The 17,825-nt window shown below is 41.1% G+C and overlaps 1 protein-coding gene across 5 annotated transcripts in view; it reads left to right on the top strand.

The window, feature by feature from the left end:
- ADGRB3 (adhesion G protein-coupled receptor B3) overlaps positions 1-17,825 on the top strand; it is a 466,036-nt gene that overhangs the window by 346,851 nt on the left and 101,360 nt on the right. The window lies entirely within an intron of this gene.

Genomic DNA, 17,825 nt, shown 5'->3' with positions numbered 1-17,825 from the left:
TACAAGTTATTGCCTCTAGCCCCATAAGACTACTAGGTATTGGACTTAAAAGCAGTGACATTTCTAAATACAGAATTGATCTTACTAGCTTGGGATTAAAACTTGACCATTCCAAGGGTCAGGAGGTATAATTTTACACAAAGAAAGGAAATGTTGTGAAGAAAAGAAACAAATATTTTTGTAAGTGCTTAACAGTTAAGATCATGCGAAAAAATAGAAAGTGTGAAGCCATCATTAGGGTAAATGTAAAAGTAGACCTTATGAAGTGTATCAAAATCAGGTGAGATACAATAATAACAAGTATCACCATTGCAGCAGATATTATCTATGTCTATTTTATATATACACACACATATTCTTTCTGTCTTGATTGAACATTGTGAAATGTTTCAGCATGTGAGTACACTAGTAAAATCCCAATTCTACACTATAAAATGGAGGAAATAAGAAATTCTGTCTCATATGAGATAAAACATTAATGTAAAGCAATAAAGATTTAATTATGTTCAATGTCCACTTATGTGATGCCAAGAAATTAAATTTCTAAATTTAGGATCTCATAGTACCTCAACATTTCAGAGGCTCTGCTAAGATACTACTGTCTCAGCACTGTTTTGGGTTTGATATGCAAATAGAATCATAGAATCATTTAGATTAAAAAAGACCTTTAAGATCATCAAGCCCAACCATGAATCTGTCACTGCCAAGTCCTAATAAACCATGTCCCTAAGTACCACAACTACACGTCTTTTAAATACCTCCAGGGACGGTGACCCAACCACTTCCCTGGACAGCCCGTTCCAATGCCTGACAACCCTTTTGGTGAAGAAATTTTTCCTTATATCCAGTCTAAGGTCCCCTGGCACAACTTGAGGCTCTTTCCTCTTGTCCTATCACTTGTTATTTTTGAGAAGAGATGGACGCCTACCTGCCTACAACCTCTTTTCAGGTAGATGTAGAGAGCAATAAGGTGCCCCCTAAGCCTCCTTTTCTGCAGGCTAAACAACCCCAGTTCCCTCAGCCACTCCTTGTAAGACTTGTGCTCCAGACCCTTCACCAGCTTCGTTGCCCATCTCTGGACACGCTCCAGCACCTCAGTGTCCCTCTTGCAGTGAGCGGCCCAAAACTGAACCCAGGATTTGAGGTGCAGCCTCACCAGTGCCATGTGCAGAGCAACAATCTTTCCCTAGTCCTGCTGGCCACACTGTTTCTGATACAAGCCAGGGTGCTCTTGGCCTTCTTGGCCACCTGGGCACACTGCTGGCTCGTGCTCAGCTGGCTTTTGACCAGCATCCCCAAGTCCTTTTCTGCAAGGCAGCTTTGCAGCCACTCTTCCCCAAGCCTGTACTGTTGCTTGGGTTTATTTTGACCCAAGTGCAGGACCTGGTAAATCTCCTTGTTGAACCTCATACAATTGGCCTTGACCCATCAATCCACCCTGTCCATATCCCTCTGCAGATCCTTCCTACCCTCAAGCAGATCAACACTCCCCCCGCCAACTTGGTGTTGTCTGCAGACTTACTGAGGGTGCACTCAATCCCCTTGTCCAGATCATCAAAATTAAACAGAACTGGCCCCAGTACTGAGCCCTGGGGATCACCACTTGTAACTGGCTGTCAGTTGTGTTTAACCCCATTCACCACCACTCCTTGGGCTTGGCCAGCCAGCCAGCTTTTTACCCAGGGTAAAGTACACCTGTTAAGCCATGAGCAGCCAGTTTCTCCAGGAGAATGCTGTAAGAAATGGTTTCAAAGGCTTTACTTGTGTCCAGGTAGACAACACCCACAGCCTTTCCCTCATCCACTAAGCAGGTCACCTTGTCATAGGGGGAGATCAGGTGAGTCAGGTAGGACCTGCCTTCCATAAACCCATGCTGGCTGGGACTGGTCACCTGGTTGTCCTGCATGTGCCACATGATGTCACTGAAGATTATCTGCTCCATGACCTTCCCTGGCACCGAGGTCAGACTGACAGGCCCGTTGTTCCCCAGATCCTCATTCCGACCCTTCTTATAGATGGGTGAAATATTTGCTAAACTCCAGTCAACTGGGACCTCCCCAGTTAGCCAGAACTGCTGGCAAATGATTGGAAATGGCTTGGTGAGCATTTCTGCCAGCTTCATCGGTACCCTTGGGTGCACACCTTCAGGCCCCAAGGACTTGTGTTTGTCTAAGTGGTGCAGCAGGTCACGGACCATTTCCACGTGGATTATGGGGGCTTCATTCTGCTCCCCATCCCTGTCTTCCAGCTCAGGGGGCTGGGTACCCAGAGAACAACTGGTCTTGCTATTAAAGGCTGAAACAAAGAAGCCATCAAGTACCTCAGACTTTCCTCATCCTTTGTCACTATGTTTCCTCCTGCATCCACTAAAGGATGGCGATTCTTCTTAGCCCTCGTTTTGTTGCTGATCCATTTACAGAAACACTTTTTTTGCCTTCTATGGTGGTAGCCAGATTAAGTTCTAATTGGGCTTTGGCTCATCTTTCAGCACATGGGGATGATCTGCTCCTGCACCTTTAAAATTTCCTTCTTGAAGAATGTCCAGTGTTACTGGACTTCTCTGACCTTCAGGGCTGCCTCCCAAATGACTCTGTCAACTGTGCTTCTAAACAGGCCAAAGTCTTTTCTCTGTAAATCCAAGGTAGCAGCTCTGCTGACCCCGCTCCGTACTTCTCCAGGAATCAAAACCTCTTACCATTTCGTGATCATTATGCCCAAGACAGACTACAGTCTTCAAGTCCTTTGTTCACAAACAACAGGTCCAGCAGGTCGCCTTCCCTAGTTAGCTCACTCACTAACTTTGTCAGGAAGTTATCTTCCCCACACTCCAGGAATCTTCTGGACTGTTTCATCTCTGCTGTTTTGTATTTCCAGGAGACATCTGGTAAGTTGAAGTGCCTCATGAGAACAAGGACTAGCAAATGTGTGAGACTTCTCCCAGCTGCTTATAGAATATTTTGTCTGCCTTTTCATCCTGGCTGGGTGGTCTATAACAAATTCCCACCATTATATTGGCCTTGTTGGCCTTTCCCTTGATTCTCACCTGTAAATACTCAACCCTATCTTCACCATCTTTAAGCTCTAGAGCAGGGGTCCTCAAACTACAGCCCACGGGCTGGATACGCCCCCCCAGGGTCCTCAATCCAACCCCGGTATTTACAGACACACACCCACCCGCTGGGGATTGGGGGGGGAAACCAAGCAGCCGCAGATGACTTCTGCCATTTCATTCACACGCTGGCCCCCTGTTTAAAAAGTTTGAGGACCCCTGATCTAGACAATCAAAACACTCCCTAATATACAGGGCTACCCCACCACCTCTCGTCCCTTGCCTATCCTTCTGAAGCATTTATAGCCATTCATTGCAGCACTCCAGTTGTGCAAATCATCCCACCATGTTTCTGTGATGGCGACCGTGTCATAGTTTTTCTGTTGCACAATGGTTTACATCTCCTTCTGGTTTTTGCACATGCTGCGTGCAGTGGTGTAGATTTGCTTCAGCTGGGCTATTGATCCCACCACCTTTTTTGGGGGAGAAGCCCTAATTCCTACATGACCATTCTCAGGCACTTCCATGCTTATTAACACATCAATAACTCTTGTGTCTTTGCTGCTGCATGGATCTCCATCCTCTGCCTCCACTGAGAGAGCACACCAAAGGACCTCGCTAGCACACTGTCCCTCAGACATTGGCATGCCACCCCCAGGCTCACTACCTCTGGTGAGCTTGCGTTCATCACTTTAAATCTATTTTAAAGCTCTTTCAATGAGCCCTGATAACTCCTGTGCAAAGATCCTTTCCCCTCTTTGAGACAGGTGTATCCTGTCTCTTACCTGCAAGCCTCCTTTTGTGTAGACCACCTTGTGATCAGAAATCACAAAATTCTGCCGGTGACACCAGGCTTGGAGCCAGGTATTGGTGTGCTGGATCTTCCCGTTTCTTCCCTCATCATTCCCTGCAATTGGAAGGGCAGAGAACACTGCTTGTGTTCCTGACCCCTTAACCATTTGTCCCAAGACCCTGAAGTCTCTTTTGAGCTCCCTCAGACTTCCTGTTGCAGCATCATCACTGCCTACCTGAAAAATCAGTAATGGATAATAATCTGTGGGCTGTGCCAGGGTAGGAAGCTTTCTCCTCACATCTTTAACCCAGGCCCCAGGGAGGCAGCAGACTTCCCTAAGGAGCAGGTCTGGTCTGCATATTGGGCCTTCTGTTCCCTGCAGAAGGGAAGGACATTCCTTCTGTCACAATGACCCATCTTTTGACTGCAATTTTGATGCAGGGCATAGGCTGACTTAACCTCAGCAACACTACCAAGCTAGATGAACCATCATCCTCATTATTGTTTGGTTGCACTTTCAGAGCCTCATACTCATTATGCAAGGACACCTGTGAAGGTGGGGTAGTCACAGAGGAGATGCACCTGCTGTGCTGGGTGGAAACATGTTGCCATTGCTCCCAGTCCCTGAAGTCACTGTGCTCAGCCAGACAGAGAGAGGATAGTGAATCCTCCATATCATGCGTCCTGTCTGCCTGTCGGGCCTGTCTCAAGGAAGGTAGGGTGTGATTCCTGCAGTCTGTCTCTCTCTTGCTCTCCCTGTTACTCCTTCACCTACTCACCCCCTCCCGGAGCTCTGTCACTGAGCGGAGGAGCTCCTTTCCCCGGGCACACTCCCGCAGGAGCACTCACAGCTGCCATCCCCTGCTGGCATAAGAGCGGGGCACAGCCAGCAGCGTGTTCCCACCAGGGCCCTGCCTGGGCAGCTGCATCAGTCATGGTGGGTGCAGAGCTCAGAGGCCATGGCTTTCTGCCGGGTAGGCACCATTGCTCCATGGCTGAGCTTCAGCACCTGCCCTGCCCTGCCAACTGCCATGCCGCACTATGGCCTGTTCGCCCGCCCTGTTGGCAGCGCTCCTGGCTGCTAGCACTCCCTAAGGGCTTCTTTTATAGGTGGGGAGGCTTGGCCGCCCTTGCTCCTGGCCCCACTCAGGTCCTGTCAGCTGCCATGGCACCAGGCAGCTGAGAGAGCTGAGAACCTCCTCCTGAGGTTCCCTTGGTTCAGGAACCCCCAACTGTACACCACACTGGAGCACTTTGCTGCTGATCATGCTGGCACCAGAGCCACTTGCCTGAGCAACATATATGCAATGTGGAAGAATCAGCAATGTGACTAATTTGAAAGCAAAACCTTTAAATCAGAAATAATAGTTAAAGTATAAGCTGGACTGACCAGGTGAAAGATTAGTTTAGCCCCAGCATCCTGCCAGCCAGAGTGGCTATTAACAAATCCGTAGAAGAGTGCTTAAGTACAAGGTACTTATGCAGCAGATATTCCCCTGGTATGTCTTCCAGATTCCAACAGGTTTGTGAGGTACAGTCAGATTTTTTTTTTATCTTTGTGTACTGTAGCCTTAAAAGATTCTTTTGACTTTGAATTTACTTAATCACTCTTTCAGGTCACATAATCTTCTGTCATTTATAACCTCCTGTGGCAATAATTTCCACAGTTTAACTACACCCTCTGAGAAAAAATGCCTCTTATTGTTTGTTTTCAGTATACAGCCTAATAATTTCATTTAATGCTTTTGCATCTTATATTACAAGGAATAACAAACAGTCATCTCTGGTTCTTTTTCACCATGGCACTCTTACAGACCTTTACCAGACCTCCCTTGGCCACCTCTTACCCAGACAGGAGGGACTTAAGTTACAGAAGTGGTCTCATGTCTTCTGTCCCCTTGTCCCCTTTCCCTATAGCTTTCCTAGTTCCACTAGATCCATTTGAGTTTGGAAGAGATCAGAACTGCATACTGCCTTTAAAATGTGGGCATGCCACAGATTTTTTAGAGTGGCATAGTCATATTTCCTGTTTTGCTATTTCCAACCCCCTGCTGAAAACTAATATAACTGAAGAACACATCATGTGCTTGACATGCTTTAGCATCTTTGAATTAAAATATACACATAAGTTTTCTCCAATGTGTAGTCAATAGAAAGATGTTGGCTTATATGTAATTTTAGATATCATTTAGCTGTCTGAGAGATCAAAATATAGTGCCAGGTTCTGATGTGAGTTATACTGAGGATACTCCATTGAAGTTGACAGGTCCAATCAATATACAGCATGCACTGACATGAAGCGGATTCATGACATTCTCTGAATACTATATATGCAGAGACAATGATTAGAATTGCACTCATTATGTAATTTCTAGGAGATACATTCTAGTTAATAAGCTTCATGTACTTAGTATTCTATATATAATTTAGATTGAGTAGTGTAATCTAAATTAATTGTATTCTTTATTTATTACACCTTTAAAACATCAAGTAGCATGAGAACGTAACAGAATGCAAATTACATCAAATATAAGGATGCTGTAGCGGTTTGTACTTGCAACACTATGTCTGGCTGAAGGGAAAGGCATTTCAGATTTGGAGTTTTCAACTAAAGCATGCCACATCTGTGACACAGCACAGATAGACAGACAGACAGCTTGTGATATGCCTTTCGCACCAATGAGAGTTGATTCCATTCTGCAAAAACTGCAACTTTAACTGAATAACGTCACTGTATATGTTTTATATACGTATACTTTCAATATTTTATATGATAGATGTTGTAAGCATCAAAAATGGTATATGAGACCTCCACATAAAGACTGAAGTAAATAAATACAGCACTGTATTTGGTTGCATTTTCTTTTGAGCCTAGGAGTAATTTATCTTCACATTTTTATTTTGGCCTCAAGTCCTAGAGATGTCTCCTAATTTTCTTGTGCCTCATGATGAGATTCAGGATGATACTGTCCATCTCTGTTTTAAGGCTTTCAGCTGAAAGGTGCTATACAATGTGAATAGATCATTAGTGTATTAACATTTATTATTTTGGGACACTTTTTTCAGTCCTTTTCTACCATACCTGAAGGCTAAAGAGTACAATTTCGTCAGCTGACAGAAGACAAGCCCATTATTACAACCCCTGTACCTGCAGAGCATTGGGAGTTCTTGTGTTGTTTCCCACAAGGAAGCCACACACAAACAAAAAATGTTCTCAGGAGATGGAAGAAAGTGGATAGGCTAGTAAGCTTTTCTCACTTATTCAGTCAGGCTTTTTTTGGCATCTAGTTAAGGCACATACTCCCCAACACCTCCTCTATCCACTCTTTTTTTTTTTTTTTAGACTGACATAAAAACATTTATCCAGTCTTATATAGTTTTTAACACCATCAGTCACATTAGTCTAAACACACAATCTAGCTGACATGCGAGTAGCTGAAATGGATGTACCAGAGGAGTAAGAGGACTTAAATCCTGTATTGCCACTGTCGAGTGCAGTAAATTTTTCTGGGACTTCCAGGTATACAGTTGTTAAAAATGCATCAAATATATTGTACATGTGCCAATCAAATTCAGAACATGTCCACAGAATCCACCAGACTTTGTGCACCGCAGTGGCCTCCTCTGCAACATATGCCCTTATACTATTAAGTCAGCACAATCCCTGGTACATATAGTTCACTGTTCAGTCATGGCACAGTGCAGACCCTCATTCTTTTCACAGCATTTTTGAGATGAAATATGGAGACATCTGTTTTCGTGCTTTGTGATCCAGTGTGATGCACATCTCCTTCTTCTAGCCTCTGTACTAGGCACTCCTTGCAAAAAGCACAGTGGAGCAGTTTAGAAGTTATCTCTGGAAATTATCATTATCAGCTGACTGGTTTAGTTGAGACTACCATTACAGAGGCATGAAGTGGTATTGAAAAGCATGTCAGTTAGGCTGTAATTTACTGGGGAGTTGGTCAGTAAATAAATACACTTGGGAAGAGTCAGATGAGCAGTAGCTCATATAACTGCATCCCAAAGTGACTACATTCAAACCACTGGAGTCTAGAAGCTAAGCAGACACATTAATAAGTCCTAAGGTAATAAGCTTTACTGAAAGGCAAGAACATCAGGCCTAAGACCAGCTTGGAAGAGTCTAAAATATACATTAAGGAGGTGTCTCTTACATCTTTTTCTTCTAACAAAAGAGCCTCCATTTCCTAGATCTGTACTTGACTTTATTTTGACTCTGTAATAACAATGATTTTCCCACATCTAAAAAAAAAAAAAAAAGTGCAAATTATTAAGGAAAAAATATAATGTCATAGAGGTTAGCTCTGTGAATGATAGAGTTTTCAATGTACAGCTTATATCTATCAGCTGTAGCAACATCTGTGTTGTTTAGCTTTGGGTTTTAATCAGTTTTTAATCAGTTTAAACACTGTAAGAAAGCTTTGTGTTTAGCTATATTGCATTACAATTGTGATCATCTAGGTATATACAAGGCCATTGCATCTCAACTGCTTGCACAGGTTTGTTGTATTGCCCCATTTTAATAAAGTCTTAGTTATTACATGAGATAGGTGGATACTTGCCACTATAGGTGCCTCAGTCCTTAATGGACTTTGTCAGACCTCCTTTCCAGTCACTGTATGACTCTGGAGAATGCTAAATCCAGAGGTCCTTATGCATTTTATGTTAAGCTGCTTGGCCACCAAGTCTGCATTCTAATGTGCTCAGAAGAACCTCAGCATTAACTGTCATTAAGATACATAAACAGGTTATCTCTCTGGCATTCTTGACTGTGGCCTTTATTTAGTGAATTATCTGCTACATCAAACATGGACAGCACATGTATGAAGGCCTGTACTATAGTTCTTTCGCCCAATAGTTCAATGATTAGAAAATGCACGCAGGACAGGTGAGACTTACCCAAGGTAAGATCTCATCTGTGCTTGCAAAATTCAGAACCTTTTCAGGAGGAATGACCAATTCTCCAGGCTGTAGGGCACTACGGAGTAAGAAAGCTTCTTGAATGCCCTCTGTTCACCATTAGTCCTATTCTTTCATATTATAAGTAATATTGATTGTCTGAAATGGGAAGACTGCTCACTTTTACAATCTGTAGTTAAGGTTTTCACTGAAGAAAGGGTACCCAACCAAAGATATTAAACATCAGTCACTACAAACCCCTTGTCACCTTAAACCAGCTAATTACTATGCGTCTGATCCCAGTCACAAGACAATAGCAAACTATATGCCTTTGTCCTATTCAGGAATTTGTATCAAATGTGTTTTTAATGTGTAGCCTGATAACCAATAAAAGATTTTGTCTTGGTTCAGTCAGTGTACACTCTGACTCACCAAAGAGAGAATAGGGAGATAAGCATTACTCTTATTGAAGCAGTCGTTAATTAGCCAGTCAGGTACACAAGATAACATCTAACAAAGAGACATCTCTAAGGAAGAAAAAAAATACTTATTTTAATTAAGACGGATGGTCAGATTATCTCACAAATAAGAAAGAAATCAATGCATGTGAGGAAAAACAGATTAGATCTATTTAGACTCCTGGGGAGGACTTACAAAAGAGGATTAGTTATAAAAAGCAAGTGTCTTGCACAAGAGGCCTGAGGCCTAACGTATACAGAACTCTTTATAAACTGAATGTTTAGAAAATCTTGAAGAATAACAGCTGGATAAAAGGGGAGACATACTGCTGACATATCCTTGTGTGAGCAGAACGAATGCCAGTTTTATTTTATCTCATTTTTTGTGTTTTATAAACAAAAGTAACTGCCCTATTTTTGTTTGTTTGTTTGTTTTATCCCAGCCTGGCTTGAGTTAAGTTTATTTTCAAAGTGTAAATCAGACAGAAAAAAACCCTTTACTTCTTTCTTTGAAATTGGACACTGAAACAAATTAGCTCCAGTTGCCATAGCTCCACAGTGTGTTCTTCAGGGAACCCACAGGTATCAGAGCTGTAGGATACACAGTAGGACTGTGTAGGAGCAGCACATGGCATCATAAGATACAGCGGAGGAGAGGCTGACAACCAGGAGGTTTCTTAATCATGCAGCTAAGATATGAAGGAACATGTACAAAACCTGAGGATCTTCAGAGAACATGTAACTGATGTTCGAATGCTCAGTCTGCTGAACAAGTAATACTGAATGGAGCAGGAACTGGAATGCAGGTGCCAATCCCTGTCTTCTTGCAGCAGGGCTACAAAGTCCATGCTTTGCTTCACCTTCTGGCCCAATGTATAGTTCTGTTCACTAAGCACCTGCTTCACCAAGAATTTGTGAAGGTACACTCACTCCACAATATACTGTAGTCTGGGATTAGGTCATCAGCGGCAAAATATCTATTCAACATCCCTCATGCAGAGAAGGAAGTCTTAACACCTTTTCTATCTCACAACCACTGAGTTGTTACATAACAGGGGGACTCTCTGTTTTCCATCTTCAAAGTGAACCCAACTTCAGGTTTTGAAAGGTATCATGTACACATCTAGCTTCAAAAGTGAGCTCAGCTCTGTTTTGCATCACCAGAGCAATGAGCATCCTTTCAGTGCCTGACCACTTAACATGTTTTCTTCTGCCATTCTCATTTTGTGGATTAACTTTCTTCTTGCATTATAGTTGGAATCTCTGGAACCTAACTCAAAGCACTCTCTGAGGAGGCTGTTTTTCATTTTATCTGTCCATTCAATCTAGAATAGCATAGGATGTTATAACAGTAACAGTAAGGGAAGCCCAGCCTCCGGTCTTCCCCTCATTAATTCCCTTTCACATTTGTTCCTCTCCCTGCCGGTCATAGCTGGCCTTGAAACTTGAACTAATGAAACTTTGCTTTATTGCTGATCTTGTCATTTGGAAGAAACATTAATGATAGCTGCAACCCTGGTCCAGGCTTTGACATTCTTAATTTCCAGGATAAACTTTAGAGCCCCCAATCTTTTCCAGTCCCTGACAATATACAGTTTTCAAGGATCGCTTTTGCTAGGAGCACCTGTGAATAATAGTATGGTGTGAAGGGTTTCATAGGTTGATCACTGGGAGAACACTACAATTTTTCCTTAGATCACCATAAATCTATGTAAATATTTATATCCTGAACAAACAAATATGAAATATTTTACTGATTTTATTAAGACTGAAACATATCTAATGTTATCATATAAAATTAACCTAACTAAAACTGAGCAATTTTATACGTATCCAAAACAATACTAAAATTACTACTTTGACAACATACATTTTAGCATAGCAAGTCTCTATATGACTTTGCCCCAAGAAGCCAAATATATCAGACAGCAGCTTAAATGAAGAGCCTGATCTCTTAATGTACCCACAGTTAAGTCATGCATGCTTGCAAAATGTGACATGATCCTTTTTGCCTTGGTCACTCAGCATTACCAGGTATATCTCCCTTTTACAGTGAACAAAATCAGCAAAAATGTATTGAAATGAAAGATAAAATAAGAGTACAGACTGACAATAAATGAGACCTCATTAGGAAGGATGGGAGATGGCAATTCGCTGTAGAATTTGTGGTGAAGTTGACCAGTTTGCTTCCATTATTGCTTGTATGAAAATAAGAAATTTCACTCTGTTGCTTTCTGTAGTTTCTAGGAAATCATCATCTTGGGACAAGATATCCTGGAGGGGGAGTGTAGCCTTTTGTCTGCTCCATTCATTCTGGCGGTCCATAGGGAAAGAAGTCATAGTTCTCATAAATCCTCAGCAGATACCTACATCTTTTGGCAGTGTGTACATAAGGAGGATCGTCCAATACTTAATCCTGCTCTGCTTTATCAGAGTGCATCTACAGGGTCAGACAGAGATGAAGCTATGGAAAGTGATTGGTTTTCCTTGACTTTTTTTATGCACCAATACTCATCCTCTTAGGAGATTTCCTCTATAATCTTGGGAAAGGGGGGAGAATGCTCTTGACTAAATGTCCATCCATTAGGCTCTTTAAAACACAGAAACAGAGCTGAATGACTGTAGTTTGTCTGATGTTGTTCAAAAAAATTAATGGATCCTGTAAGTTTAATAGTGGTAAGTATGTGTTATAGCAGTAGTACAGAGCACCAGTAAACAAGAATTATACAGCAGGGAGGCAGGAACCCCCTAGTATTTGTCTCATCCCATTTTTGTAATATCAGTCCTTTAGAAATTCTTTTCCTTTTACACTTTTGCACACTTGCAGTACACTAATTCCAGGGCAACTATTGATTATAGCACAGCTTATGCACACTGTGTGCTAGATCATGCCCTAAACTGTATGGACAGGCAAGTTATAAAGAGTAAGAAAATGTTCCCCCAAGCATTAATGCTCACTTCCTTAGCTTCCCTTTTGATGAGTCATTTGTATATAGTAGTCAAACTGATAACCAAAGCAATTCCTGATCTTCCCTCAGACCTTCTATGAGTTGTACATTATTAGAAAATTAATGTAACTGTGTATGCTTATAACTACAACAGCTCGGTTATAAAACCTACTTTTTAGGGTTTAATATCTTATCTGGTTCAAATCACATTGGAATAAAACTTGGTTTCCAGCCCAGATGCACATTTGTTTTACAAAAGAATTATTCAGATAGGATTTAATTTTCATATAAAGATCAGCAAGAAAATTATTTTTTCAAAGATTTCTACTTTTCTTGGTGAAAAAAAAAATCACAAGTTTCTCATTGAGGAATAATAAACAATTCAATGCTTGAATTGGAAAAGTGGCCTTATTCTTTAGGAAAACAAACCTCCCATAGTATTCTATTGGAAATCCAGTTGCAAGACATTAATCACCCAGCTTTTTCTTCTGACACCACACAAATCCAGACATCCTTTTTGGGACATTTGCAGTATTTTAGACATGCAGTCATAAGGCAGTTATTTTTGTCCACTCTATTTCTTTTCATTTCCATGATTTCATGCATTAGTTTTTCTAAATCCTGTGAGGGGAAAAAAACCCCTAAGTCATAATCACATAATGTTAATCATATTAACAATATCAGAGTAAACAATACTTTGTTAAACTACGTTTAATGTATGAATTAAACAAAGTGTTTTTGCATCTACCTTTCCATTGTGGGTTTTTTTTTGTTGTTTTTGTTTCTTTTTCTTTATTTCCTTTTTTTTTTTTTTTTTTCACTTTAGGAAAAACTATGGATATAAACCAGATGTTGCCATATACTACTGGTGGAGATAAGATTGATCACGGTAGAAATTATGCTTACTAAGGGTTAGGTCAAGTCTCAGACATATGGACACGCACAACTGAAAAGAGACTCCTGCAGTTGAGCTTTCCCTATGGCTTCCCTGGGATTTTGAGTCCAGGTGTAAAGCAGTAAGCAGGTGTTAGGAGGACTTTATCTTCACTAATGTGCCAGCCAGCACATCTGAACAGGCACAATGATGTACATAATCTGCTACTCATAACAGCTACGAGCTTCTTTCCTATCTTTTGCTAGGCTAAAAAATTCTTATGTCTGCATTTTCCATATGCTTCTCATCATAATATGTCATTCTTTACTGAGAATAGAGTTAAAGTACCAAAGTTTGCCCTAAAGGAAAACCAGCACCTAGTTGAACGGGGGGGGGGAATACTTGCCCAAGAAGTAGGGAGAATTAAAATTATCTCAAGAGAAATGATATTTTAATTTTTTAACTTCTGTGTAGTTTACTTTCTACAAAGCTGTTATTAAATACTTAATTAATAGCTTCTTGCTGTTATTTAAGTAATGTAACTTAATGGTCAAACAGGTTTCTCACCCTACTTTAAGAACAGATATCAATCATCGGAGAAACTACTAAAGTATGCTACCATCATATATGTATAGCCAAGATGTTAGCTTTTCATTCATGATGATCAAAACCCCGGCAACTATTTGGATCACTAGTTGCCAGTATGGAAGAAAATAGTGAACGGTATCGTTAACTTCCTTTTTCTCTGTTTCACAGTATCTCCCTCAAAAAAAATATTTCATTTGAAAAAAATTCTTCAAAATAAACTAATAAGGTATGGACAGTGTACGATATGAGGTGAAGTCTTTTACTAAGTGAGGGGTTTTAATAGCAATGTCAGAGCTGATCTTTATTCATCAATATGTTAGAGTAGACAAAACAATGTAATTAGTAAGATATGTATATTATTAATTTTAACAAATTATGTCAATAGTAAGTGGTAAACTGTGTATTGAGACCAAGAAAAATACTGCAAAATAATGGGAACATAGTTGCTAGCATAGTAAACATGGCTTCATCATCAGTCTGTGTCAGATTGGCAGTCGTGTCTGTGAATGATTTTTTTATTCTACTGAAATGCTCCTATCCTATAAACTACATTTCCATTTCAATATCTGAGACAGTCATATCATTGTTTTCAGTAGTGAGCATCACTTTTATATATCATGCAATATTGCATAATACATTTTAAAGAGTAAAATTCACTTTATTTCTTCTGTATCATACACAATTGAAATACTTTTCTGTACATCATTTGGCCATCATTTTTATTGCACAGTATGTTCACAATTCTTGATTAGAACTAAGAAGTTTACATTAAACTCTGAAAGGCATTTAAAAAGACACTCCAGTATTCCTCTAACTGTAACGCTATTCTGAGAAGGACACACTTACAGGCAAATGTTTGAGCTGATGTTTTTTTGGTGCTTTTGCCATATTAGCCGTAAATTTATGGGCCCGTATTACATCCTACTTAGACTTTTCCCCCTGCTTCTCTGCTCCCCCTGCTTTCTCCCCTGCCTCAGCTGCAGGATGACACAGGATCTGCAATGGTGAATCTATCCTTGGGAATTCCTATGCTTATATCATGGGAATTCTGCCAGGTTGATTAAATCATCTGTAGCTCAGCGAAACTGTACAAAATTGTCAATAATGGGCATGATCCTACATCTATATTTGCTACCTATTTTCAGTTTGATAATTTTCCTTGATATAAATAGAGCATGTGTTAATAGTACCTGTCACACTTTTATAGGTTTCTGCATAACAAGAAAGATCCACAGGACTAATAGGTGCCCTTTTGCATATTCATATGATAACCCTAAATGTTAGACATGTAGTCAAAGAAAATCACACCAAAAAGGAAAACAACCTTTCAGATATGAGGCAGATTATGACTGGCCCAGAAGAGTTGCATTATAAGAGAGACAGATCATAGATGGAGGACTTCATAAAAACTATAGCATTGAGATGTACTAAATATGATACAATCATTTAACTTCATATTTCCATCCTTATCTACTTTATACCTAAAAAGAAATACTGATTTTATGTCAGCAAGTGAAAAGTCCAGCATCTCTGAGTGAGTTTATAATCATACATTTACTGTTTTGCATGCATGAGCAGTGTGCAATAAATTGCAGTAACACTTCTTTTCTGGATTCTGCTCATTGTTACATGTCTCCTTCATGGGCTTAGTATAACATTCTGCACAGCTTCTGTCAGCCATTATTTCAACAGACTACAAATATATTTATTAAAGATGCTTTATTATTATTATTTTTTAACTGCATTGGTTAGAAAAGAGAGACCATATTTAATCACTGAATTTTCATCTGGTACATATTCAAATATAATGCTGCTAGGCAAGAAATTGAAGTGTACCATTGAAAAAATGAACAGAGATGTAAAAAGAGTCAATACTAGACTGACTCTGCTCCCGCCATGTCAATGGATGTCATATTGTTATATTCAGTTAGAGCATTTTCTTCATTTCAGAGCGCTTTTGGAAATTCCTCTGAAATTTTCATTAGTATTCAAGAAGTACAAAAAGGTGGAGTGTATTTGTAATACCTGGTGATACAGTACAACAGTGAGCTTCTCAGTTACTGTATGATGGAATTTTGTATTTGCACAAGTGACCTGAAGAATAGCATTACCCCTCTAAACCTAGTGAACTGCCCATGATTTATACTAATTTAAATATAATTATAATTGTAACAGATGATTGGTTTTAAATTAAATCAGTCTCTGTGTTTTCTATCTTTTATAAATAGAACTTGTCTAACTCTATGTTTTGGACAGCATCTGCAAGGATTTAGTGCTAACTTGTATGCATTGTGCATCCAGCACTTTTCAGCATAGAGTGGATTCAATATATTAAATCTTATTCTCAGGATGAATATATTAAATCTTATTCTCAGGATGAATAATAACATCCTTTTGTTTTAAAACACATCAATTTCTCTTAAGCTATTGTTATTTAATATTTAATCAGCCCAGATAAATGCATTTCATATGCCCTTAAATATGTGTCACAATAAAATAAGAGACAGGAAAGCTAATAAAATAGATTGGTTAAGTTGTCCAGAAGATAATGCTTCAGAATTTAGAATATGTAACTATGTTTTTCAAAGTGGAAGTTGATTTAGCCTGTGGCTCTCTGAAAGACACAATTTGTGAAGGAAAGCTAACAGGCAGCTTTAGTGGCTTGAGGAATTCATGATTTTCTCTCAATTGTTTCCCTCGGTTGCTGTTTGTTTTGTTTATTACAGGATACTGTTCTGAAGACAATAGTGTGTAAGGGTTACATCTGGTGTGTGTTCAAAAACTAGTGGTGCAAAATGCCGAGGTTGGCTGGGGTGAACTGCTCTCTAAGAGCAGGCTTGGGATAACAAATTGCCTTTGCATGAGGGCCCTGGCATGTAGAATCACTTACAGAGGTGGGTTGTCAAGGCAGAAGAGGTGAAACAAGGGTGATCAGAGGGCCCGGAAATTATTATTATTCCCCCACCTTGTTTCTCCCACCTTCGTTTTTCTTTTTTCAAGTCATTTAGTGACCTGAGGTGAAATGGACAGGAATTGACAGCGCGCGCACTGCTGCTGGCAGCAGAGTCGCTGCAGTTGCTCCCTGGACATGAAAGGAGGGGGGGAAAGAAGAAAGAAACCCAGTTGTTGTTCTCTAAACATGACACATAATAGATAATAGGTTTGCTTTAGTTGCAACCCACCCCTTTTTCCTGTAGAAATTATTTCCCCCCCCCCCCCCTGCAGTTCAGAAAAAAGGAGAAATGATTTTTTGTCTCTCCCTCGCTCTCTTTGCCTGCACAAAGAAAACGTGGGTTGATACCATTTTTATTGTTCTGCTGGGGTGGGTTTCAGACCTCGCATTAGCATATTGAATGTCTAATTGAATTCGGGGGCTGTGTTAATCATCTTGTTTTGTTTAGGGGCGGTTGGTGGAAAGTGTCAGCAAATGATCGCTTTGGCTTGGGGTTAGCGTGTTGCTGCCACCCCAAGAAAAAGAAATCAGGAAGGGGGAGGGAGCTGGGGAAAGGCGAGTTGATTGAGTGATGTCTGGAGGGCGAACTCGTGTCTCTTTGGTGATGTTGTGTGCTGCTGTACTGAAATCCACCCCTCTGCTGGAGCTAAGGCAAGAGTTGGAGGCATCTGATGCTGCCGTTTCCAGGGTGAAATTTCTAAGGCTGATCACTAAAAACAACAACAAAAAACATCAAATATCCTCAGCAAAAATAGACGTCAGAACAGAAGATCCGGCATTTCCCGGTCCAATTGGCATAACCCAGACAGGCGTTTGGGAACCATATGCCTTTAACCTAGCCACACACACGAAAGAGGGGGGAGGGGGGGCTGGGGGGGCGGAGGGTGTGTGTGAAAAAAAGACACTACAACTACCGACCACCACATTTTTTACAAAAGGGCCAGAAACAGAGCCGGTAGGAAAAGAGAGAGAGAGAGAGAGAATGAGCGAGAGCGAGAGCGCGAGCAAGCCTCCCCCACTTCCCCCGATGAGTTTTTCGCAGTGCTCTGTGGAGGCTCGGAGGTGGCTGGCAGCGCAGGGGGCGGCTGCTGCCGCGGCTGGCGGGGCTCCGCGCAGCGCAGCGCAGCGGCCGGACGGTCAGCACCGCCGCGCCGGACAGCTCCGCGCCGCCCCGCGCCGCCCCGCTCCGCGCCCGCTCCCCGCCCGGCCGCGCCGCGCCGCGGGGGCGCCGGGGCCGGTCCT

Source organism: Falco cherrug, chromosome 6 (assembly GCF_023634085.1).
Source record: "Falco cherrug isolate bFalChe1 chromosome 6, bFalChe1.pri, whole genome shotgun sequence".
NCBI classification, from domain to species: domain Eukaryota; kingdom Metazoa; phylum Chordata; class Aves; order Falconiformes; family Falconidae; genus Falco; species Falco cherrug.
This window is presented reverse-complemented; position numbering and strand designations above follow the sequence as displayed.